Source organism: Phyllostomus discolor, chromosome 1 (genome assembly GCF_004126475.2).
Source record: "Phyllostomus discolor isolate MPI-MPIP mPhyDis1 chromosome 1, mPhyDis1.pri.v3, whole genome shotgun sequence".
Classification (NCBI taxonomy): domain Eukaryota; kingdom Metazoa; phylum Chordata; class Mammalia; order Chiroptera; family Phyllostomidae; genus Phyllostomus; species Phyllostomus discolor.
Genome location: NC_040903.2, coordinates 177,654,529 through 177,663,420, shown reverse-complemented (window position 1 = coordinate 177,663,420; position 8,892 = coordinate 177,654,529). Strand labels below are relative to the sequence as shown.

Genomic DNA, 8,892 nt, shown 5'->3' with positions numbered 1-8,892 from the left:
GTTTCTGTGCATCTAGATTAAAACACTTTTGAAATATTCCCATTTCATATCCCTTAAGACAGTTGTCCCCAACCTTTTTGGCACCAGGGACTGGTTTTGTGGAAGACAGGTCAGGGAAGCAGCATGGGGACAAGGAGGTCGAGCTCAGGTGAGCTTTGCTCACCTGCTGTGGATGACTGGGGGGGGAACGGGGAGTGAGTTTCACTCACTTGCCAGCTGTCGAATAGGGGCAGGGTGGAGACAGGAGGCAGAGCTCAGGTGAGCTTCTTCGCTTTTTAAGAGAGCACTTTTTCTTTTTGCCTTCAGGAGCATGTTTATTGTGTTTGAGATGATACATCAGGTGCTCTCTGAGCTACAAAGGGTAAGAGGAAATCCTTTTATTACAAACTGACAAAGGTAAAAAGTAAAACGTTTTTCCTAGCAGCAATAACCACATACTAACAAATAGGTCTGAATGTAATGCAAATGACGTAATTCCTAGTCATCTACGGCTACTTTTATAACTTCATACAGATAATGAATTAGCCTAAAATGCACTATATTATTTGGTAGACTTCAGGACCAGTATCCTTAGCACATCACAAAATACATTTTGATATCCCAAAGAAGCAAGACTTACAAGTAGGCATTTTAAATATAACTAATCTACAGCTACAAAGTTCTAGTCTTGATAGCATTTACCTTTCTGGGGAGTCTCCCAGCCTCCAAAGGATAAAAACAGAGAGTAGAATCAGTATAACTCACACACAGAAGGCCATATTGTAAAGGGTACAAAGGTTTGTAGCACAGTGAGTTGCCTCTGCTCCTTCGCCCTGCATCCAAATTATGTGCATGATGTCGTATCTCTTGGCCCACTGTCTGGCTACCCTGTCACGTGCTGCTCCGTTGGTCAAATCCTGAGTGGCTCTGCTTCCAACCAGAGAGTCTACAGGGTCTCAGTCTGTCAAAAGAGCAGCAAAACCTTTGAAATAGTAAAAGCAGGACTCCAGTTGTCTTTTGGGGTGACTCCCTGATTGGTGATATTGCAGTGATAGATTCTGGTGCAGAAAATAACCTTTGGTGGCTTAAATGGATAATCAGATGAAAATGTGACATCCAGATAAAACACACCACCTTCACATACAGAACCTGGTGGACCAAATATAAGTCGTTCTCCATTCATAAATGTCATCTCCTTTAGGCCCAGCACTGCAGTTAGGAGGAAGATCAAGGGTTATTCCAGCTAGCTCGTTTCTGAATTCTTTTAGTGCTTTTGCTAGAAAGTTTGGTGTTTTTCTTTTGCTGGGTGGCAGAAGGTTTTCTTTCTTCTTGCTCTTCAGGCTCCGGAGCGGCTGGGTAAGCATTTGAATACCACTGCTGGGGCTGCAGTTCTCATCATTGGACTTTCGCCTGTCACTGGACGTCTTAAAGAAGTTACTGCTTGGAAACCTCAGCAACCAGCCCCACAGGCTCGCGCTGTCTGCTAGGGTGTGGGGGAGGGAAAGAGGAAAAAATCAGAGGGTGTATGCAGCGGCGGCCTCCAGCTACAGGGTGGCGCCCCCCAGAGCCTTCGGAAAATAAATGGGCGGGAGGGGAGGTGCGGGGTTGGCACAGCTCGGCTGGGCGAGGTGGAGGGGACGCGGGAGACCCCCGTGCGCCATGGCCTCCCGCCACCACCACTGTAGCAGGCCCAGCTCGGCTCCTCCTCCCAGCCCCACAGTCCCAGAGCACCCAATGTTAACTACCCTGCAATCCCATCCCTCCAGGCCTTCCTCCCACCTTCACGTAATCCTTTCACCTTCCTAAAAAGAAACTGCAAACCCTCATTCTTGGAAGCATTTATCTCAGTCTGATGAGATCTTGCTTTCAGGTATACCCTCTACCTGACTCAAGTTTTTATAAAAATTCTTTACAGGTTTGGACATTCTTATGTTGACAGCAATAGTTCTTGTTTGTTAACAATACAGCTTCTTGCTCTCTCTTGTTGGAGAGTTCGATTTAATCTGTCGAATGTGGGGAGGTTACTCTGACAATGAGAAGGTGTAACTAGTATATAATGGCAAGGGCTTTAGTTTGAGAACCGACTCTGCTCCTCACTAGCCTTGTGAACTTCATTAACATCCCCGAAACTCAGTTTCTTGATCTGCAAAGTGGGGTGATAATGCCATCCAATGTGCTACTATACGCCAAAGAAAGTTTAATGAAATGGTTGAGAGCATGCACTGCAGAGTCACACTGCCAAAATTTAAATCTGCTCCACTGCTTACCAGCTTCAGGACCTTGTGCTTAACTTTTCTGTGCCCCAGTTTCTTCATCTATAAAATGAAAGTGATACTAGTATCTCCCTCAAAGCGCTGTTAGATTGAAGTGTTCCTACTTACATAGTTTAGAATAGAGTCTGACCACGAGGAAGGCCTCAATCAACAGTAGCTGCTGCTATTATTAATGCTGTTATCATCATCAACATCTTGGCAAGGGACTGAGGCTTTAAACTAGGGCAGTGGCAGAAGGACTAGGTAAATAGGAACACAGGCAACAATTTTTAAAAAGACCTCCGAGGGACAGCGGGAACGAGGACACAAGGGTGTGCTGACCTTCATCCAAACACGCGGTGGTGAGGGCAGTGGGCGCACTTGGGGCTGCTCCTGACTGTGCCGTGGCTTCCTGAGCGTCTCAGATCAGTCTGCCTCGCGGGTCTCCAGTTTCAGTATACTGAGGTGCTAAGGGATTTCATGTTGATATTCAAAAAAATTCCCTTGTTTGCTGGTGAGTTGGGGCATCTCCCCATATTTCCAAGTGTCATATCTTAGGCTCTGAAAAACACGTTGACTCTCAGCACCACACTGGCACAGATCTACGGAACCTGGGCAGGGTAGGGCCTGCTGTGTGTGCAAATGAAGCCCAAAGGCTGCTGGTTGATTCATCCTCCCGATGCTATCTGGGTGACCAGACCAGAAATCTCATCTGACCCCCACCCACTCACCCCCCACTCCAAGAAATGTCAGCATGACCTCTGAGATGTGAAAGAAAAACAAATGCAAAAACTTTGGTCCTTTCTTCATCTCCTGCCATCTATGTAGGGGCCGTATTCAGGATTGAGGGATCCCAGTCAATGGAAATTGCCACCCAGGGTTGGTTGCCTCCTCAGTGAGCTTCTGCAGAACTGGATAAAGGTGGAAGGAACCCCAGCCCACTGTAACAGAGACAAATCCAGAATCCTACCTCCAGGTTCCTAGACATTCCTTCTAAGCAAGAACATGGAGATGTTCACAGCAGCCGGATTATGAGGTAATAAACACTGCTTTTGCTCCTGAGTAATTTAGTATTAGATTTCCAGCTCATGTTGAGGTAGTGAAAATTCTCACCCCTGTTACAGTTGATGATGCAGCTCGGAAACCAGGCCTTCCTCGTGACTCTCAGAACATGCCCCACAGAGAAGGAAAATTCTCTTTGCATAGTGAAAAACACATATTGCCTTAAAACTGTATATTTAACATAAAGCAAAACAAAATCTATAGAGTCAAAGCTACTGCCACTTCTTTGTACTGCTGAATGTAGATGCCCCCCAGGAGACTGGCAAGTGCTTATCGGAGTCTCTTTATGCATGAGCTGAGAGATGAACTCCGAACTTCATTAGAATTGAGGTGTGAGCTAGAAGTGCTGGAATTTTGGGTTGAGTCAGGCAGCTAGAAATGAGAGAGCTGTGGATGAGATGTGCAGGGTCCAAGAAGATGGTGACAAGCTGGGGCCAAAGAGGAGACCAGCAAGCAAGCAACTCCTCTTGGTGAGGAATGGCAAGTGAGTTTTAGAAATGAGTGAGCTTAGAGTTTGCTAAGAACTTTTAAGACTTATCTATTGTTGAACTTCCAGTCAAGATGGCAGAATAGGCTACAGCACAATAGTGAGAAAGGGAAAAAGAGTATAGAAATTTCTGTTTCTTTTCCCCATGTATCTGTTCTGTTCAGTTGATACTATTGAATTAACATTTGATATTATTTGACATTGTTGAATTTTAACTATCTTCTATGATTTTCACTGAAAGTAACAAAATAAAATACAATATGGTACTTACAAAAAAAAGAATTATTTACTGTTAAGAACCTGTCGTTACTATCACTTACTGTTAAGAACTTATTCTCAAAACAAACCTGTGTAGCTGAGTCCACTTTTATCATTCTGCTGTATGACTGGGAGTTCTCCAAATTAAATTCTATGAAGCATGGACTGTTTATTAAAAGATAAGTAATAAAAAGTGATCATTTGGAAACACATAATTTTAAAACTCAACAGAACCACGACAATGGCTTAGAACTTGGACTTACAGATGAATTTGGGAGGAAAGGAGTATTTCATGTGAAGCAAATACAAGGCAAGGACAAGGCCTAAGTGAGCGATTCCACTGGTGAAAATACAGACATCCACCTGTAGACTCAGGCAGTTCATCCCTGGCACAGACAGTGAAAGAACAAGTAGCCAAAGATGCCAGCTGCCCCACGATCCTTGTCCTGTATATCAAAAAGGATAGCACTAAAACACAAGGGGCCAGGTGATTGCAACATGAGCTCAAGGCAGACGGTTGCTGGGGAGCCAATTCTAGACTGCAGCCGAGAAGTTTTATATCCGGCAGCTCTGTTCTGAGCTGGCAGGGCGGGAAGCCACACACCTCATCAGAATCCAGGAAGTGAGGAGAAACTGTCCATGACAGCCTCCCAGGGGAGCTGTGGAGGAGACTGGGACATGACTCAAGGCAGCTTCTCGCGCTTCTCATTCTCCAGTGTTCCAGGAGGACCCTAAAGCTTTCTTTCAAGACTCACGTTAGCTACTCAGGCCTTTGCCTGCATGGCCTATGTGGGTACATGCAAAGTCACCAGGTTGTCAGGATGGAGCCAAGCACATTTTACATTTTATTGTTGACTTTGTTTAAAACTGTTCATGTGTGGTGACAGTGAAAAGCAGACCACATTTTACGCTATTTTATTACTTAGGGCCTATTAGCATGCAGGACTCTGTCTCCGGGTTCTGGTAAATCTCCTTCTCTTCTCCTTTCTAGGTTAAGGGTAATAATGGTGTCCCCGCTATTGCTTGCCCCGGGACTCTGCACACTTTGTGGTATCCCTGCTCATACCTTTGTAAAAGGTCTCTTTACTAACTCTTCTCAAATTACCTAACTTGAGAATGCCATCTGTTTTCCTAAAGTGGTATGAAATATGGCCCCAAGAAACAGGTCCCCAAAATAGTATTCCAGATTGGATAGCTCGCCTATATGAGGAGCACAAAGTTCCTGGCCTGGGAAAAACGGTGAAGTAAGTGATCTGCAGCCCATGGTGGCAGCATCATTACTGCTGTGGCCCGGTGTAGATCAAGAGGTGCCCTAACACCACATCCTCTCAGCCCTTCTCTGACTTCAGCCTCCCACCTGCCTGGTTCTCACCACTCTTCTGCTGCAGGGCTTCCTCCTGAGCCGGGAGGACATAGTCAGCCCACAGGAGTGCACAGCCTGGAATTACAAGGGAGCTATCATCCACAAATGGGGGACCAGAATGGTGTTTAAAAGACTCTGCACTCTTGCTCCGGAGGGACATTTCTGAGGTACATACCTCATCATTTGTCAGAGTCATTTGCCGAAGGGTTATTAAATTCTTCATTGCCCACAGAGATTCCAACTCAAAAATACTCTTGTATTTCCTGTCTTTCTCTCCTAATTCTCTTATCCCTCCTCTCTTTAGTCATTTTCCAAATAAACTTCCTGTACTCAAGTCTTTGTCAAACACTCTGCTACACAGGAGAAACCAAATAAACATAGTTAGTGCCAGGAATGACACTAGGAAGAAGTCCCCTTGGGATGAGATTCTGGCACTGGATCATTAATCCGTGGCAACATGCATTTCATTGCTGGTAGTAAGTGGTGTGGTTGCACTCCCTGGCATGCTTAAGCTTTATAATTCCTAAGAGTCTCCTGTGTGGTGGGTAGGGAGGAGGCATAACAGGAAGATGAAGTACTGGAATATGCAAGTGCTCTACACCAGAATGGTGTGAGGCTGTCACAGCAGGGCAGGACTAAGGTGAGGTAAGACGCCTGGGCACAACGCTCAGGGAAGTACTCACTTTCGGAGTTGTGCAAGTGCATGGGTAGCATCCAAGGGTGTTTCCTTGAAGTCTGCACCCTAGGCACCTCACTTGCTTTGTCCTGGTCCTGGCCCTGCATCAAGGCTTCTGGTCAGAGAGGGGATTCAAGAAGGCCAGATGATAAACTGAGCTCTTGCTCAAGTCTGTTTCACAGTGTTTCCAAAGGGTCCACATATCACCTTCTGCTCATTTCACCATCCTTGACTGTATAATTGAGACCAATTTTCTTAACAGCTCCTAGTCCTCATGTTGTTTTCCTGACCTTCAGCATTAGAGTCATTATATAGAAAGGGCAGGTGAAAGACCCTAAATTAGTGTCCTCCCTCATCAAACAAGACAGCAAGTCAGTAGAAATAATGAATCCTTGATGAGTGAGTGACTCTCAAAAATCTAAAGGATGTGGGGGTAGTAATCCCCATTATTTTCCCCATTCACTTGAATGCCTTTAGCAAAATCAGACAGATTGCGGTGAAATAGTGTGCTAACTGAAAACTCAGCCAAGTGGTAGCTCTAGTTACAGCAACTGTGCCAGGTGTTATAGGTTTACTATAACAGATGTAATACTTAGTAGGTGACTAATCTTTTGGCAAATGCAGTATTTTCCATTTCCACTAATAGAGAAGAGTAAATGACAATATTTACATGGAAAGGACAGGAGTACACATTCATTGTCTTGCCTTAGGGCTATGTTAATGCTCCTGTTCCCTGTCACAATACAGTCTAGAGGGATTGATCATTTTAACATTCCACAATATATCTTACTGGTCACCTATATTGATAAAATGCCATGTTAATTAGATTCAGTAAACAAGAAGTGGGATTTCTAAGGAAATGTGCCAGAGGGTAGAGGATAAACCCTACCAAGATTTGGGAACCTGTGGATCAGTGGATAGTCGGGCCATGCCAATTCATCCTTGTACAAGATCAATTTTTGTATTTCTAACCCCCTAATACTAAGAAAGAGACACAGCACTTGACGGGTTTCTAGATTTTGGAGACAACATGTACTTCTCTGGGGAATATTGCTCCAACCCATTTATTGGGTAACTTAGAAGACTAACGGTTTTGAGTGAGGGTCTAAGAAGAGAGGGCTCTACTGCAGATCCAAGCTTTGAGCAGTCCTGGCATTTAGATGAAATGATCCAGCCCAACTAAGGTGCTGGAGATGTCCATGGTGGATAAGTACACTATGAGGAATCTTTGGCAAGTCCCAACAAGAAACCCATAATTCAGACCTCTGAGGTTCTGGAGCAAAGCCATGCCTTCTGCAGCAGAAAAGGAGGTCCTGTTTGAAAAGCAGTTCCTGAAGTGAGTCCTAGTAGAGACTGAGTACCTAACCACGAAACATTGAGTAAATATGAAACTGGAGTTGCTCATTATGAGATATAAATTGTCAGGTCCACCATGCCAAGAGATGGACAGATGCAGCATAATCCTTTGTATGATGGAAATGATAGATTCAGGATTGGGCCCAAGTGGACACAGAAGACACAAATAAGCTACATAAACCAGTGTAGCTTCAAGAAACAAAACCTTCAAGGCTCCTACATCTTTTGCAGCAAGACTTTACCTCAAAACTTGTGGGGGTTCAAACAACCAGATAAAGGAAGAAGAAAAAACTTGGGTCTAATTCATGGATAGGTCACGTTGGTATATTAGTATGAGCCAATTACTGCTGCAGCGCATCCCCACTCAGGGGTGTACCTCAAATACAGTGTTGGGTGGTGGTGGGGAATCCTCTCTGTGCATAGAGCTTTGAGAAAAACAGTCACCAGTTATGTATGGAGGGAGTGATGATCTAAATTAAAGGTATATAGGGGTGCCTGTGTAGTAACAAATGATCTGAAAGGAGAAAGAGTGGAGAAGGGAACTCTGGGAAAGAAACACGTACATGACCCATCAGAGTGGGTATAAGTGTGTAGAAATTTGTCTCTCAGTCAATGCCTACTTCAGAGTATCACTTCAGTGGGGCTCTGAGAAACCTAGTGAGTAGGATAATTCACCCAGTGCTATCCTCTGTCTTTAGCCATCTCAGTGCTTGCAAAATGATCCCACAGATGGAATAGCCATAGTAGCAAAGGTGAGACCAAATGTTGGCCCAACAGAATAAACTCCTACTTTACCAAGGCTGATCTAGTTATTGTCACTGCTGGCTACCTGATTGTAGTTTAACACAGAAAGAACTTGAGTAGACTTCAGGTCAAGATGGAGGCATACATGAACATGGCTTGCCTCCTCGCACAACCACAGGGAAAATTATAACTAGGCTACAAAACAAATACTGCCCGCAATCGTCAGAAAGTTGAGCTGTTTGAAAGTCAGACAACCAAGGAATTGAAGAAGCCACATTCATCTAGATGGGTAGGAGGGGCTGTGAAGTGGAGATGCAGAGACAGAGAACAGGTGGTCCCACACCCATTTGTGGTGGATACAAAGTGGGAGAGATATCTCGGGAGTGAGGGATTTCAGCCCCGTACCAGACCCCCCAGCCCAGGGTTCCAAAGAAAGGAAGGTAAGTTCCTATAACTTCTGGCTGTAAAAACCAGTGGAGGGTGGGGCAGTGGGAAGCAGAAGAAATAGTGGGATTATTAGTAGCCTCTTCTTAAAGGGCCCACAATGGACTTAGGACTTACACAGACTCACTCCCTCTGGGCTTCAGCACCAGAGCAACAGTGGGAAGGGCACCAGTGGCATACAGGGAGAAATTGAAGTATCTGGTATGGGGACAGGTGCTGGCAGACAGCTTCCTCCCAGACAAAACTCCAGAGGCCAGCAGCATTGTTCCCT

General features: G+C 44.9%; 1 pseudogene; it reads right to left on the bottom strand.

The window, feature by feature from the left end:
• Positions 1-293: 293 nt before the first annotated feature.
• LOC114492184 lies at positions 294-5,597 on the bottom strand (annotated as a pseudogene).
• Between the last annotated feature and the right edge of the window lie 3,295 nt (positions 5,598-8,892).